Source organism: Chiloscyllium punctatum, chromosome 1, assembly GCF_047496795.1.
Source record: "Chiloscyllium punctatum isolate Juve2018m chromosome 1, sChiPun1.3, whole genome shotgun sequence".
Taxonomy (NCBI): domain Eukaryota; kingdom Metazoa; phylum Chordata; class Chondrichthyes; order Orectolobiformes; family Hemiscylliidae; genus Chiloscyllium; species Chiloscyllium punctatum.
This window is the reverse complement of record NC_092739.1, coordinates 138162792-138179659: the sequence shown is the minus strand read 5'-3', so window position 1 is coordinate 138179659 and position 16868 is coordinate 138162792. Positions and strand designations below refer to the sequence as shown.

The 16868-nt window shown below is 42.2% G+C and overlaps 1 protein-coding gene across 8 annotated transcripts in view; it reads left to right on the top strand.

The window, feature by feature from the left end:
* The window catches only part of fgfr3 (fibroblast growth factor receptor 3), a 177253-nt gene that overhangs the window by 17376 nt on the left and 143009 nt on the right, over positions 1–16868 (top strand). For 4 of the 8 annotated variants that reach the window (XM_072575402.1, XM_072575394.1, XM_072575384.1 and 1 more), the window contains exon 1: positions 14484–15067. The exons of 1 other annotated variant lie outside the window; for it this stretch is intronic. The gene's annotated coding sequence lies outside the window, so the exon portion shown is untranslated. Of the gene's footprint in view, positions 1–14481; positions 15068–16868 lie in introns of those variants that run through there. 3 more of the 8 variants (XM_072575369.1, XM_072575349.1, XM_072575409.1) reach the window with 2 other exon arrangements.

The window sequence follows — 16868 nt, the reverse complement described above, 5'->3', positions numbered from 1 at the left end:
TGGTATGCTGTAGGCTGTCCTTACCACAAATTTAAATCAAAGCCACATACAGCAAGATGCTGGAAGTCTGAAATGACCATTGTAGAATCTAGGCAGGCCTGCAGGAGAGAGAGACAAGAGAAAATGCTCCAAGTTCTCAGCAATATATCTGGTTATCTCCTCAAACACTTGCATCAAATTTGTCAAACGTGACAATCCCAGCTGACTATCCCAGCTAGTCAATTTCTCTCCATGTGCAGAAAAATTCTGTCCCTCAGAATTCTTTCTAATAGCTTCCCCACTACTGAGGTTAGAACTACTGGCCTGGTAATTTCATGGTCTATCACTTGCTTTCCTTTTTTTAATAAAAAGAGTGGGACAATGTTAGCAGTCCCCTAGTTCCACATCTTTGGCCAGAGCCTGGGCCCCTGCTATCTCCTCCCTTGCCTCTCCCAACAGCCTAGAATACATATCATCTGTGGATTTATCCGCTTATAGCTAAGTTCACTAGTACCTTGAATCATAGCATTCCCACAGTGCAGAAGGAAGCCATTCAGCATATTAAATCTGCACTGACCCTCCGAAGGACATTCCACGTGGGGTTTTTTAAACCATGGCTAACCCACCTAACCTGCACATCCCTGGACAGTAATTTAGCCTGGCCAATCCACCCAACTCACACATCTTTGGACTGTGGAAGCACCTGGAGGCAACCCATATAGACATGCAGTGAATGTGCAAACTCCACACTGACTGTCGTCCAAGGATGGGATCAAACTGGGTCCCTGGTGTTGTCAGGTGGTAATGGTAACCATTAATCCACCTCCTCTCTCTCTACGTTCTTTTCTAATATTTCACTGTCTGTGTGGCATTTGCCCATTCTGCCCGTGTCTGTGTAGGTTTCCTCTGGGTACTCCAGTTTTCTCCCACAGTCCAAAGATGCACAGGTTAGGTGAATTGGCCATGCTAAATTGCACGCAGTGTCCAGGGACATGCAAGCTAGGTGGGTTCGCCATGGAAAAGTCAGGGCTTACACAGATGGAGTAGGGGGCTCTTTAGAGGGTCAGTGTGGACTCAATAGGCCAAATGGCCTGCTTACACACTAGCGATTCTATTCAATGATTCACAGTGCTCCATCCTGATGTATGTACCTGCATCATGCTTTTCTATTATGAAGACCAACACAGTATTCATTGATTACTGTGCCCACATCTTCCGGCTCCATGCACAGATTATTCCCATGATCCTTAATGGGCCTTAGTCTTTCACTTCCTTTTTTATATACTTTAAAAAAACCCTTCGGATTTCCTTTGTTCTACCTGCCAATGCTTCTTTTCTGAGGAAGGGTCACTGGACCCAAAATGTTAACTCTGCTTTTTCTCTTCTTAAATGCTGCCAGGTCTCCAGTAATTTCTGTTTTTGTTTACTGCTTTCTTAAGGATTACCTCAGTTGATGTAATTTCTGTTTTACATTCCCCCCAGTATTTTTTATACTCATCTAGGAACTTCGCTGTATTGAACCCCTAGTACCTTTCACAGACTTACTTTTTTCCTTAGCCATAGCCTTTATTTCCCTTGACTTCCAGGGTTCTCTGGTCTTGGTCCCACCTTTGCCTTTGTGGGAATACATCTGCCCACCAATACAGTGCACTTTCAGAAAGAGTCACAGAAGAGAATCAGGGCATGCACCCTGATCGAATTTCTCATTCTCCCTCTCTCCAGGGTACTGCTGCCTAATTGTAGCTCTTACCCAGTAAACAGACCCTGAAAATCCCTGTGATGCTAATGTCCCCGATCACATCAATTGTGAGACTTTCAGACTCATGTTCCTACAGCTGTATCCACTCCTCCTGACAGGCAACTTATCAAATTATCTCAGTAATGGGGAGCCATTACTAAGTGAACGAGAAGGCATTATGAAGCTGTTAGCACTTCAAGATTAGTTTTACCACAAGACAAAAGAGAATACATTTGTGTAAAATGCATGAAAATGCAGCTTAGCTTGGACAGGGAGACAGGCTGCAAAATGTGAGATATCTCAGTCAGATAAACTCAGAGGGTCTGATGAGACTCCCATCTAATGATACTCTAGATAATAGCCCCTGATTAATGTTCTGGATTAGTGGTGCTGGAAGAGCACAGCAGTTCAGGCAGCATCCAAGTAGCTTCGAAATCGACGTTTCGGGCAAAAGCCCTTCATCAGGAATTTACCTGATTAATGTTAGACAATAATGTCAGCCATGACTCAGTAACACCCCTGTCTCAGAATCAGAAGTTTGTAGGTTTAGAATCCTAACTCAAAGACAGGAACACACAATCTCGGCTGATGCTGACTGCGTTACTGGGGAATACTTCACCCTCTGAAGTATCATCTTTCAGATGAGATATTTAACTGAGGGTGAGAGGTGTATATAAAAAATATCATGGCAATTTATGAAAAAGAGCAGGGAATGTTTCTATGGTGTCCTCACCAAAATGTAGCCAGTCCTAAAAATTGGTCATTTATTTTATTACTGCTTGTGAGACCTTCACTTCAAAAATGTGTTTATTGGTTGTAAAGCACTTTGAGACATTTGTGTGTGGAGACATACCCCACTTCAAAACCTTGAATGCATAATCCAGACTGACACACCAGTGTATTAGCATACTGGGACAGCACCGTATAGTATTCAGAGGTGTTGCCTTTCAGATGAAATTTGAAAATGAATCCCTCTATGCTTTCTTAAGTGAAAGCAACTCGTTCAAAGAACAGAAGAAATATTACTCCCAGACCCGTGCTTGGCCAATGTTTATATCATAACCAGTGTCACAGATAAATTTGGTTATGACCTCATTACCTTGCTTTGTGTAATTTAGCTGCTGCGTTTTGTACATCAAAAACTCTTTAAAAGCACATCATTGATTGTGAAGCTCATGGGGTGCACTCAGATGGTGGCGAAAGGTGCTGTATAAATGCAGATGATCTTCACAGTGAAAAACTTTGCTAGATTAACTGGATATTGCAGATTATCACATTATTCCCTCCAGTGTATGGCAGAGGTCAGTTCTGAAGCTGGCTTTGGTGGGAAGGAGTATCAAATAGTAACACAGTGGGTCATTTCTGATCTTCATACACAAGGTGACAAACTCTAAAAAGTGAAAAAGAGAATGTTCAGCTGCTGGATGATGACAGGAGATTGCTGGGTGACCCTAACAAGTGAAAGTGATCCTTGGTGGTCAGTGGCTCCAGAATGAAAGTTGACTCATTAAAACTGAGCAAAGCCAAGAGGAGATTTTTAGTTTCATTGTCTCAGAAACTGTCCTAGAAATAAGGGAGTCATCAAGGGAAATAGGACAAACAGTCAAAATAAGGATAGTCATGATTTGGAGATGCCAGTGTTGGACTGGGGTGTACAAAATTAAAAATCACACAACACAAGGTCATAGTCCACCAGGTTTAATTGGAAGCACTAGCCTTCGGAGCGCTGCTCCTTCATCAGGTGATTGTGCACAACCATGTGATGAAGAAGCAGTGCTCCGAAAGCTAGTGCTTCCAATTAAACCTGTTGGACTTTAACCAGGTGTTGTGTGATTTTAACTCAAAATAAGGGATAAGCTAAAGAATCCAAAAGACAGTAAAAAGAATGTAAAATAAAATCTGGAGGCTCTTGTGAATCTATTGCATCTCCTTAACTTATATTCTTCACAGACACTGTTTAAGAAAAGCTTAATGAAGAGATATTTTGTCGCCAAAAACAAAACAAAGCTTTGCCCTTGAACAGACCTGGAGATATCACAAAGCAGAACCTTGTGTTGTCACTGAGTGTTTCCAATAAGTGAGCTGCTTTGTTGCTAAATGGACTGACATGCATGAGTCATGCTGATAGGAGCATTTAATTTCCATGTGACATTTTCAACTATTAGCTGTGTGTGTTTACCTCACCTTTCCCTTGACTTTGGGCTGGCCTCGGATTAGATCATGCCACCCGCCAGGTTTTTTTTCCGCAGTACTGTGTATTTTGGCTCCCTCGAAGCCCAAAAACATCTGGACTGAAAGATGAGGCAAAGCAGTCCCACCTGAAGCAAGATAGCTCAATCCATGGCTTCTCTCTGCTTTGCTCTGATAAAGCATTTTGAGGGTTTGGTTAATGATTTTGAGGGCCTGGAGGTCGCAGTTGGGCACTTTTCTTGCCAAGTGTTTTCTCAGCAGGAGTGGTGTTTGTAGACAGAGGGGGCTGCTGTCGCAGGAGAGTGATAGTGAAGTCCTTTGTTTACTGATAAAAAAAATTCCCCTTTGATGTGAAGGACATTAACCAGAACCTCCACTTCCAACACAAACTCTGATAGAATGTGAATGTGACACATTGGCTGCAATATTAATGAGAAAAGTGAGTCACAGAATAACATTCTAAAAAAGAATTAAGATTAAATGAATATTCAGGGAACTGCAGCTTTTCAATTCTAATATCAGACCAGTTTTCTAATTTATTTTGTCCCTACCTCTTCCCTCTTTTATTTGCCTTCTGGTTTTAACCTAGCTCCAAAATATATTAACTCACACCAGGCTATGCTTCTTCACTCTTCAGATATTCCTCTAGTGCATCGATAAATGACCCATTCCTTGCAATGTGGGTTTTAACTTGAGGGGCAATCAGATCAAAGGTAGGACTGTTACTATGTAATAACGCCATGCAACTCCTTGTCAACATGAGTCACAGGGATAGAACGGCTTGCCATTTATTAATTCAGCTTTGTAACAATTTCTACCCTACAATTGCTAGAATACTGAATGGACTCACAAACCCTTAACATTCACCTGTACCTGTGTTTTTGTTTTTGCCGCAGTTTACCTATTATTTACTATCTATGCTATTTAAAATTAAATTGGATTACTTCTAGTGTGGAAACAGGCCCTTCGGCCCAACAAGTCCACACCGACCCTCCATTCCCTTACATTTTACCCCTTCACCTAACACTATGGGCAATTTAGCATGGTCAATTCCTGAACATTTTTGGACTGTGGGAGGAAACCAGAGCACCTGGAGGAAACCCATGCAGACATGGGGAGAATGTGCAAACTCCACACAGGCAGTTGCCTGAGGTGGGAATTGAACCCTGGTCTCCAGCGCTGTGAGACAGCAGTGCTAACTACTGTGCTACTGTGCCACCCACGTGTGACTCTGTGATTTGCCCGTATTGCTCGCAACTCAAATCTTTTCACTGTGCCTCAGCATACGTTATAATAAATTCAATGCAATTCAATTCTGCTAACCTGATTCCAGTGGTAATAATACTAACCACCATGTTTTTTTAAAATGTTAATCTTACCCCTGTGATAATGCTTGTGGATCTTAATCAGAAAGCTAATAAAGTTAGGAGAAAGTGAGGACTGCAGATGTTGGAGATCAAGAGTTGATAAATGTGTTGCTGGAAAAGCACAGCAGGTCAGGCAGCATCCAAGGAGCAGGAGAGTCGACGTTGCCCTTCTTCAGGAATGTGGTGGTGGGGGAGGGAGCTGATATACAAATAGTAGGTAGGGGTGGGTGAAGGCAAGTGATAGGTAGATGCAGGTTGGGGGGGGGGGGGTGGTGGGAAGGGTGGATAGTGATAGGTCAGGCAAAGTAAAATAAAGTTAGCCCTATTTAGGATTGTGAACACTTAATCTACGTTAATATTTCAGTAACAAAAACAGAAATTGCTGGTGGGCATCTGGAAAGCATTGCCAGCATTGGTGGTAGAGGCAGGCACGTGTATTCATTTAAGATGCTTCTGGACAGATGCATGAGTAGGTGGGGAGCAGAGGGATACAGCTGCTTAGGAATTGGGAATAGGTTTAGACAGTAGATTTGGATCAGCTCAGGCTTGGAGGGCCTGTTCCTGGTCTGTAACTTTTCTTTGTTCTTTATGCAATTCTGAAGGAAGGTCACCGAACCCAAAACATTAACTTTGATTTCTCTCTCAGATGCTGCCAGACCTGCTGAGCCTTTTCAGCAATTTCTGTTTTTTGTTTCTGATTTCCAGCATCTGCAGTTCTTTCAGTTTTTATGTAGTATTTCAGTGTAGTTCTGAAGAGGTGCAACATTTTTGGAAGTGTTATCATTAGAGTGTGATGCTAAAGTGAACCTCATGCAGCACCTGTAAGAGATCCCATTTTACTGTTCAAAGAAAAGCAAAAGAGTTGTCTCAGGCCTTGGTAATGTTTATGTCTCAGCTGACCACACATCTTGTTATTTGTCTCCTTTTTCTGCTTGTGGGATATTGCTGTGCTGAGCTTTCCTGTGGCTTCACTTTAAAAGGATTTCATTAAACTGTAAATGAAATGATGGTCTGAGGATGAGAAAGGCACTATCCCAATAAAACTATTTCTTATACTTGTACCTAGCTAGGTGCCACTGTGCCTTTTATTTCTTAGCGTGTTTTCACATTGACAAAAATGGACATACTCCAATTTCTGGACAGTCAGGAATGTTTGAATGAGGGTAGAGATAAAGGTGACAATTAATTTTACAAAATCGTGCTCTTTGTGCAAATTTCTCACTTCGGGAATGTTCACCTTGAAGTTCATTTTAATCGTAAAATGATCATCTGGGACATGCTAGCCTCTGAGTTAAAATGTCTTTTTTTTGAAGTTGAAGCATAAAACTGCGCATCAGCTGGAGCAATTCACAAAACACACTCTCAGATTTTCACAATATCAAAAATAATATGGAAAAGAAAGCGACCATTCTTCTCATCATCATTGTGCTGGTTCTTTGAAACTATCCAATTTGTCTCCTTTCTCCTGCCCTTTCCCCAACATTCTCCAAATTTCCTACTTTCAGTACTTATCTAACTTTATTGCATCAGCCTCCACCACCTCTATACACCATACATTGCAGACCACTTTTAAAAACTAGAATTGTTGAGCTACTTGCTGAGTATTAAAGGGTAGATTTTCCAAACTTTCATCTCTGACAAGGCACCAGGCTTGCTACAAGTACAGATCAAAGCACGGGGACAAAACCAATAACTTCTGAGGATTTCAAAGTTATTTTTGGAATATAGTGATTGCCTATGTTTCTGAACAGCAATGACAACTTCGCAAAATGGATTCCCTTTTCAGGGTTTGTTACGGTAGCAGTGCACAGGAAAGGAACCTTATTTTTGACCATTTCAGATACCCTTTGGCAACACAATGCTGTCCATGTCAGGGGCTGTATATACACCTACACCAACCTTCCACCAAACCCCAATATCCTCTGGAGACCACTTTCTGATATGAACCCATGACTTTTTAATCCTTATGGCTTCTGAGTGAAATTTCCTTCCCACTGTAGTTTGGGCTGAATTGTATACTGGGAGGCCCCTCAGGAATTTTTTTTTAAGATAACCCTGATTTTAAAAGTCTCAGTTAGTTGATTCCTATCAAGTTGAGTACTTTTTTAAACCAGTTGCACAGGAACTGTAGAAGGTGCAACTTGTTTCATGTTAGTTTTGTTCATGTATCTTAGTAAAAGGAGTCAAGCAAATACTCAGTTGATGCTATTACTTCATAATGCAGTTTAGATCTGAACAAAAATTTCCATCAGTAATTCATATTTCATAAAGGGGTTTTGGGTTATCTGGAACGCAGGAACAGAGTATTGAGTTGGATGATCAGCCATGACCATTTTAAATGGCAGAACAGGCTGGAAGGGCTGAAGAGTCTCCTCCTGCTCCAATATTCTATGTTTCAATCTCGTGAACGTGAAAGGCTTCTACCTCCATGACATCATCCACCTCCACTACCACCTTAGAATCATAGAATCCCCACAGTGTGGAAGCAGGCCATTCAGCCCATCAAATTCACATCGACCCTCCAAACAGCATTCCACCCAGACCCATCCCTCTACCCTAACCCTGTAAGCCTGCATTTCCCATGGCTAACTCACCTTCGGCCCAACTCGTCCATACCGACCAGATATCCCCAACCCAATCTAGTCCCTCCTGCCAACACCCTATCTTTCATATACCCATCCAGATGCCTTTAAATGTAGCCTCCACCTTTAAACACAGCTAATTCCATACACATACCACCCTCTGCGTGAAATAGTTGCCCCTTAGGTCTCTTTTATATCTTTCCCCTCTCACCCTAAACCTATGCCTCTATTTCTGGACTCCCCCACTCCAGGGAAAAGACTTTGTCTATTTATCCTATCCATGTCCCTCATGATTTTGTAAACCTCTATAAGGTCACCCCTCAGCCTCCAACGCTCCAGGGAAAACAGCCCTAACCTATTTAACCTCTCCCAGTAGCTCAAATCCTCCAACCCTGGCAACAAACTGATTCAACACACCATCTTGTTCCTTGCCTAGCATCGCTGTCTCAGGCTTGCTGTAGTGCTCCAATGAAGCTCAGTGCAAGCTGGAAGAACAACATTTCATTTTCCACTTGTGAATTTTCCAGCTTTCTGGACTCAATATCTAGTTCAACAACTTTAGGACAAGGCACCTTCTTCCATGTCTTTCCAATCCTCACAAACCAGGCATTGCTATCACATGGTCTGCTATTGCGCTCTACCTATTGTAAGCCATTAATAGTCTCCATTAACAGCTATTCATTCTCCTAAATTGACTGTTATCTTTTACCTCTATTATCCATTCCTTTGTCTATTCTTTCTCTCAGTCTGGTCTTTATTTCAACTATCATTTACTCTTTATGCCCTCCCCGCCACCCTAACTTCTACATAAAAACCAGCTTTTTCCTAGCTACCATCCATTCTGAAGAAAGGTCACTGGACCCGAAACATTAACTGTGATTTCTCCCCACAGATGTTGCCAGACTTGCTGAGCTTTTACAGCAATTTCTGTTTTAGTTTCCGATTTCCAGCATCTGCAGTTGTTTTGATGTTTAAAACTGATTCCATTCCTGACAGCCTTTGGTCAGCCTGGCAGCTGTTTGAACCATCCTGCATTTCCAGTGATCCCAGCAATTTCTGTTTCAGTTCCCATTCTTGTTGGATTGTGTGTGCATTTTCGAACAGCAGTTACTGGTTAACCAGCAACCCTGTTAATAATGCTGGCTCCCCTTTCACATCCCCATTACAGCCCAGAGATGCTGAAGCTTGGTTTGGAAACTCTACAGCTGTTCTTTGCTGAGATCAGCCAACTTAAGCAAAATGGAAGAACCAAATTGGGCATTTTTTGTTTGGGAGGGTGGTTTCTGTCTGAAGATCACACTGTTTAAACTTTTTAGAGATCCCATATTGAAAGAACGTGGCTAACTTAAAATCAGCTGTTATTTGAAGTAACTCAAATCTCCATAGTGGCCCTTTAGGACATTTTAAGCTGTCACCATAACAGTTTATCATCACATCGTGCCTAGAGGGAGAACAATGCCTCTTTCATGATGGAATATTCCTGATAATCTTAACTGCTCCAGGGATAACAGGTTAGTTGGTTGCATTGTGAGTTTGGATAATCATAAATTGATTAATTCCTACGGGATTAAATTTCTGGTGGTTAATTAACAGCAAAATGATTAAAAATACATTAGTTTTGGGTGATAAGAATTGGATCTGATTCAGGTTTCGTTAAATATCTTCACAATGGCTTCAAGTATTTAAAATTATTGTGGGAAAAAATGTCAGTAAAATGATTTGTCATCATTATGTATACTATACCTGCCACTACAGATTCAAACAAATCATGGTGGGTTGTTCACAATTGAAATGTTAGTGTAAATCTCCCCTAAACACTGAATAGGCCATTGACATTGAGGGAAGAATTTTGCTTGAAACATCGATTTTACTGCTCCTCGGATGCTGCCTGAACTGCTGTGCTCTTCTAGCACCACTAATCCAGAGTAACTGAACCACAAACATCACAGAAATCCTGGATTTGATGCTCAGTTTGATGGAAGTTCACTGATCCCAGATGGAATAGCCACCAGTGGATGTCAATGAAGAGAAAATCAGCTAGGGTTACCTCTCTTTTCTAGGAATCTAACTGCAACTGCTGAGTCTTTCCCTTTGATTCACTTTCAGGCTTGAGCATCTCCCTTTTAGGTGTTGGTAGTTGTTTTATCACACAAACTGCTTCTTTGCATCCTTTACACTATTTATCTGTTTGCTATCTGCCAGATTGTTGCCAGATCCTAGTTTGTTATTTATCATTATTTTCAGAACAGCCAGTCCCTTTGATGGCTCTGAAACATCTTGTTCTAGCTCACTGTCCTAAATACTCAAGCTTTCTGCTTCTCCCAGTCTACAAAAGTTAAAATCTCCCATTATAACCACATTAGTTTTGTTTCATACTATAGCTTCCTTTATACTTATACATCAGTATTATCAGGCTATCTCTTCGCATCCTTTGCTGTTCAATAGGCCTGACAGCATCTGTGGAGACAAAGAAAAGTTAACATTTCAAGCCCAAAGACCCTTCTTCAGAACCAATTTGTGTTTTTCTTACATATAATGATTTGTTGTCCCTAACTCTTCACTCCTAATTTCTCTAAACCTTTGTTATTTCAAGGGACCTTGTTCTAAGCTGAGGAACAATAACCAAGGTGGACTTTCTTCCCTCAATTCTGGATTAGTGGTGCTGGAAGAGCACAGCAGTTCAGGCAGCATCCAAGGAGCAGTAAAATCGATGTTTCGAGCAAAATTCTTCCCTCAATGTCAATGGCCTATTCAGCTGTGAGGGAAGTTCACATCTGAGCCTGACCCTGCAAGGTACATACCTAATGTCTGTACATGCACACCATCAGCAATCTCTGATTTGTAATCTGGAGCACAAACTCAGGATAGCTTTTACTTTTAATGCTGAGGCACGGAAACAATTGCGGTAACTAAGATCTGCTCACTCAGTGCAAGCCAGTAGATGACATGGAATTTTTCTTATCTTGATTTCTGTCATTCACTGAATAAATGTTCAGCCATCAACAAAGTCTTTATTGTGAACTTGTTATCAGTTTGGCTCAACATGGAATAAACAGCATTAACTAAAAGGTCTTTCTAAAGCTCTTGGATGTATTACTTTGAAAAGAATTTAAGATGACATGTTCTGCTCAGTGACTGAAACATCATAAACGAATATGTGTACTAGAGTTAAATGGAACATTAGTTTTTGAAGCTGAACAATGGTGGAGGAGGGATCGTGCCAAGTGGCAGAATGCTGAGTTTTTTCTGGTTTGTTTCTATGATTTTGTGCGTTATATGATACAATGTAATCAGGATGTTGTGAATATTGTAAAAACAATGACTGCAGATGCTGAAAACCAAATACTGGATTAGTGGTGCTGGAAGAGCACAGCAGTTCAGGCAGCATCCGATTTCGCTTTCCTGCTCGTTGGATGCTGCCTGAACTGCTGTGCTCTTCCAGCACCACTAATCCAGTATGTTGTGAATATTGTTAATGTTAATAAAAATAATTTTCTGAAAATCTCCATTACTCTGAATCATGAAGGTCATAGGTTCAAGTTCCATTCCATGATTTCTATATATATATATATAAAATAGAGGCTCACACTCAGGTGTAGTAATAAGGGGTATTGTCGTTTGGGTCACTATATTAAACTGAAACAGAGGCTCCTTAGCTTGTTAAATTGAGTTTAAAATCCCATAGCGCTATTTGAAGTGGAGGGAGTTCATATCATTGCCTGGTCTACATCTGCTTCTCAGTCAAAAGAAAAAGCAGATTATTAGGGCATCTTATTTTGTTTGTGAGGCCTTGCTATGCGCACATTGAATATTGTGTTTGTTTATAAAACAATGATAAGATATCCCCAAAAATCATTAGCAGCAAAGCATTTGTAATGTCCTGAAGGTTTAGTAAGATTATATTGAAAGATAGTTTTTGTATGACATTGTTGTCAGTCTTATGGAAGCCATTAAACATAGATGTGTGCGTCATCAGCAGCCTGCTATCATATAAAAGCATCAAAAATCCTATCACTCGATTTCAACAGAGAGACCAAGAGGGTAGGGGTGCATGGAGTTTACAAACAAAGAGTATGTGTTACCCCTGTCACATGTGTATTTGGGTGGAGAGAGATTTCTTTATTACTCAGCAGGTTAATTTAAGGAGTATTAGTTGGATCCTATAACTTTCCAATTAGGCAGGTTCTGCCATCCTAATGAGGGACAATGAGGAGATTATGGGACTCCTTTGTCTTGCAAAGCAGCGTCTTTCTTCTGCGGGTGTCACAAAGGTGTTTCTCAGCCCGCAGAATGGAGTTACTGTGGCTGATAAGTTTATTCAGGCAACGGAATAGTGTCGACAGGGAAAAGAAAGGAGAGGGCCTATGCTTGCTGGAGCGGTAGAGGGGTCACAGAAGCGGAGCGGCCTAAATTAGGCTCATCAATCTGTCCATTAATGCAAAGCTTCTTTCCATTGTTGAGTAGCCTGTAAAGCTGTCATTTGGTGGCAATTCAGAGTTTTTAATGCCAAGCTGTCTGTGACACTCACTCCTCTCCCTTTCTCTCTGTTGATCGTACTGCCACCTCGCGCACCCCTTCATCTGCAGCAAAAGACATGGCCTGTACACAGTAGACTGGCTATTTAGGCTTTATCCATTGTATTCTCAAACAAAGGAAGGTAAAGGCAAATTAAACCATATGCATTCATTTTTACAGTTCCCCTCCAAAAATATTTTTAAAACATTAAAAAAATTTAAGTTATTTTATTTGAAAGTTGTTTGTCCTCTTTTTGGTGTTGTTACCTATTGTGTGGTAATATTGAGTGCAGGTTATGACATTGGGACATGTTAGTGAAAAAGGAATGAGTTATTTGAGAGACTGCAGTTGCTTGAATTTTTCTTATCCTTAGGCCAAAGCTGCACACAAGTTCAGTCGAGGAATATTTGATTTGTAGAGTGGCAGGGGCCATCTGCCCTGGTTTAGACAGCCTGTCATTTACAATCTGTTTTTCAGCAAGTTCCTTTGACTGTTGCACATTTCCACATTGTACACGGCACTGGATGAATTTTTTAATTTCATTCACCACTCCTCGGATAGAACCTGTTCCTGACTTGAACTTAAACATTTCAAAAATGTGCCTCATCCAAATCAATATGATGATTACTCTAAGATTAAGTTCTGGGTAACTATTCACTGCTAATGGATAAATATAGGACTATTTTAATACAATTCCACTTCCGCAGCATGAAGCCAACCATTTTAATTGCAATTAGTAACTTAGCAGCAAAAATCCAACCATTTTAATTGCAATTAGTAACTTATTAATTAATGATTCATGAGGCAGTCTCAATGATATGGCTGGTCAAGTATGTATCAAATTGTTGTACTGTTGAGCACGTAATTCATTTTACCCTGATTTTCTTTGTCGAATTGCTATGTGTGTCTGAAAATATTGTCAACTATTTATGAGGAAAAGGATGTATTTAACTTCTAGAGTAATGCCTCATCCAAGCTCATTTCCCACTTGAGGCTTCAAAGAATACTTGTGCTTGGTAAAGTGTTCTGTAAGGCAAATCTTGCCTGGTTTAAAACACCACAGGTATTTAACACGGTATCACTGAGAGTCAGATTTATTCCTTTTAAGGCGTGGTTTTGAGCCTGAATTACTTTGTCACTGCATCACACACCATTTTCTGGTTGAATAAATCAGAAGTCAATTCTCCCCCTGCCTAGCACACATCAGTCGCTTGACATATCGTTCCCCTGCAATTACACTCTGCAACAGAACATCTAACCTACCTCAGGACAACGCATGTTGGAAAGTACATCGGCAAACAATGGGTGGTATCTCATCAGGCGCCAAATCAGTTAGCATTGCATTAACAGACAGTATACAGGAGGCGATACATACTGGATGGTATATCAATGGGGATAAGTTGGTATATCGATGGGGATACCGTTCATAAACTGTGTATCGTTATGGGACACAGTTTATATACCAGGTTTATATATACCCGGTTGATATATTGATACGAGGCACAGTTGATGTATCAGTTGGGTATTCAGTTGATATGTCAAATGCCGTTCAGATTTGTTGAGGGATACCGTTGACATATCAGAAGGAGACAGCGAGGAGGGGGAATATGAAGAGTTATTGCCTTACGCTGCATGATCACTTTGCTTCATTGCAGGTTGTATATTAGTGACGAGCAAATACATTTTCACAGCAGCATGAAAATATAAGTGCGCGATTTTCCGAAGTCCCCGAGAAAGGGGAATGCGGACTGCTCAGGGTGCTGCTTCCCAAGTGTTCTTTGTGAAGCCGTCAACACTCGGGAACTTGGGAGGGATTTTTCTTGCAACTCGGGCGGCTGGTTACACATTGGGCAGTGAGACACAGGCTGCAGAGAGAGACGGGGTGGGGTAGGGGGAGAGTGGGATCCTCAGTGCAGGATGAGTTAGTGCGACTTTGCCGACCTGACAGTAAATGGGGAGGAGCCCCTACTGCTTTCACTCTCTCACTGCAAGTGCTCACATTTCAGCGCGCCGAGTGGTTCCACCGAGTGAAATCTGATCCTCCCCCCGCCCCCTCACCCCCACCCCCAACCTCTCTCTCTCTCTCTCTCTCCTCTCTTCATTTTCTCTCCCAGCCGCTGGCTGTACTCTGGCAGTTAAAGTTAGCGAGCCAAGGTTTCACACACACACACACACACACACTCCTAACACAGCGCACACACAGAGAGAGAGAGAGACCAAGCACCAGACCCTGTGAGGAACAGTGAGTTGGAAGAAACAGCAGCAATCCCCCGGCTCTCCCGGCCTGGCATCTCTCCCCTCGAGCCACAGAGCGGGCTGGAACAACAACCAACATTTATTTGTGTTTGTTTAAACAAGCTGAGAGGCGCGAGGGGGCAAGTTGAAGAGAGAATGTCCAGAGATCGCCGGTGAAAACAAAAAAAAACCAACGGGGGAGGGGGGGGGGGCAGAAGGTGTTAACAGACTGAGTCAATGAGGCACGGAGCGGCTCGGTCTGATTGCCAGAGATTGCTGTTTCTGGAGCCGCTGACAAGTTTCCAGCCCGCGGGATTCACGTTGGATTTACAAATGACTTAAAACATTTCCTCGACTTCTCGTCATTTTTATTTGTTGAATCGGCTGGAGGGGGAAATCGTTGAATGTTGGTGGGTTCCTGACTGAATCGGACCAGCAACTCAGGAGTATCGTTCTACCAGGTCAGTCAGACTGTTTTCGTCCCCCTCTCTCTCTCTCCTCCCCCCCCCCCCCCCCCATCTCTCCCACTCTAAAATAAATGCAGTGACCAGTTTGATCGGGCTCTGGCTGGGGGGAGCTGTGCAGGACATTGCCTGAGGCCAGTCCATGTTGAGGATGTTGGAGAGTGGGGAGGTGTGTGAGAGAGCTGGGCTCACTCAGAAAACAAGCAGCAGCGGGACAGGGACAGGGGCAGGATGTCAACAGAATTGAAGGAAGGGACGGAGGCACAGGGGGTTGACAAGGAGTGAACTCGCTGTGAGTGCACGTAACACACTCTCTCTGAGAATACCGGAGCTCGTTCTACCGAGAGCCGGCTTTGTTAACTCTGATGGGACCGTTTACAAACCTGTAGAGAACTGGAGCAATCCACTGAAATAATGTGAAAACAAAGTTCCCGCGGGCGAATTGTTTATGGGATTCGGCTCAGCATTTATTGCCTGTCGCTAATTGCTCAATTTACCACATTTGTTTTGGGACTGGAGTCACATATAAACCAGATCAGGGAAGCAGGGCAGAGTTTCCCTTTTCTGAAGAGCATCTGTGAACCGAACTTTTAAAAAATTGATTAAAATAAAAGTGTTACAATTAGACCAACTATTAACATTTTTAACCACAAAATATATTTTATTCATAAACAATACATACACACAGTCACAAACACAGTTCGGTTCTGTACAGCAGTTTATCAAGGAAACAAACACTGGAGTTTGACATCTATGAAGATCTCTGATCTGTATTAAATTTAAATTTGATCACGTATGATGGTTAGATCCGAGATCTTGTTTATAAGCATGAACGGATTTCTCATCTGATTACATTAACCTGTGCTACTCTTACAAAGGTTTAACTTTTAATGTGATCCCAAATGGCTCAATAATCGGGTGTCAGCCTCCCCTTCACCACCCCGATCCTCCCCCCCCCCCCCCCCCAAAAAAAAAGCCAGCAGTTCTGTATTTAAAATGCGGGGTGATGGGTGCAGGGTGAATTTGCTGGTGTTCTGTATTAGACCTCTCCAGGACATGGATTAGTGGTGCTGGAAGAGCACAGCAGTTCAGGCAGCATCCAAGGAGCAGCGAAATCGACGTTTCGGGCAAAAGCCCTTCATCACATACCGAGCTCTCGGGCACAGGCTGCCGCTGCAGTGTCTCTGAGCGGTGATGAATTGGAAGCTGGGGATTTGACCCACGCTACAGCTTCCCATCTCAATTCATGGGACTGAGGTTTATAGGGGACACTCTGAACTGAAAACCCCAGAGCACTGTTCCCTTCCAGGGGCTATCGGACGCTCGTCCGTGGCGGAGTGTTTTTACTGAGATAGGTTCTGTAACTGATTCCTTCATCATTTAGCAGCTTCACCGTGTTGATATTCCTGATCACTCGCCTCCCCTTGCCTGGAGTTTTACCAAACAGCCTTCAGAGATTCCCAACAACCCCTTGTCGTCCCTTTCCAGTCCCCATCTGGAGAAGTGAGTTTTAAAAAGATTTCACAAAGGAGTTGTTTGTGCGGGGGGAAATTCCTTTCAATTGACTGGTTTGGTTTCATCCCTCAATGACAAGTTGGTAAGCGGTCGCTTGGTTTGATTTTAACATTATAGTAAACCAAGTGTTCAAAGTCAGAATCTGTCTTCAAATGTAAACTCTTGTCAACGCTTAACTCTTCATCCGCTGCACATTACAAAGAGGAAACTTCTCATGATGGGGTTTTTTTTAAATCACATCTTCCTCCCCAGTGGCTCTTGAAACAAATTCTCCAAATTGCTG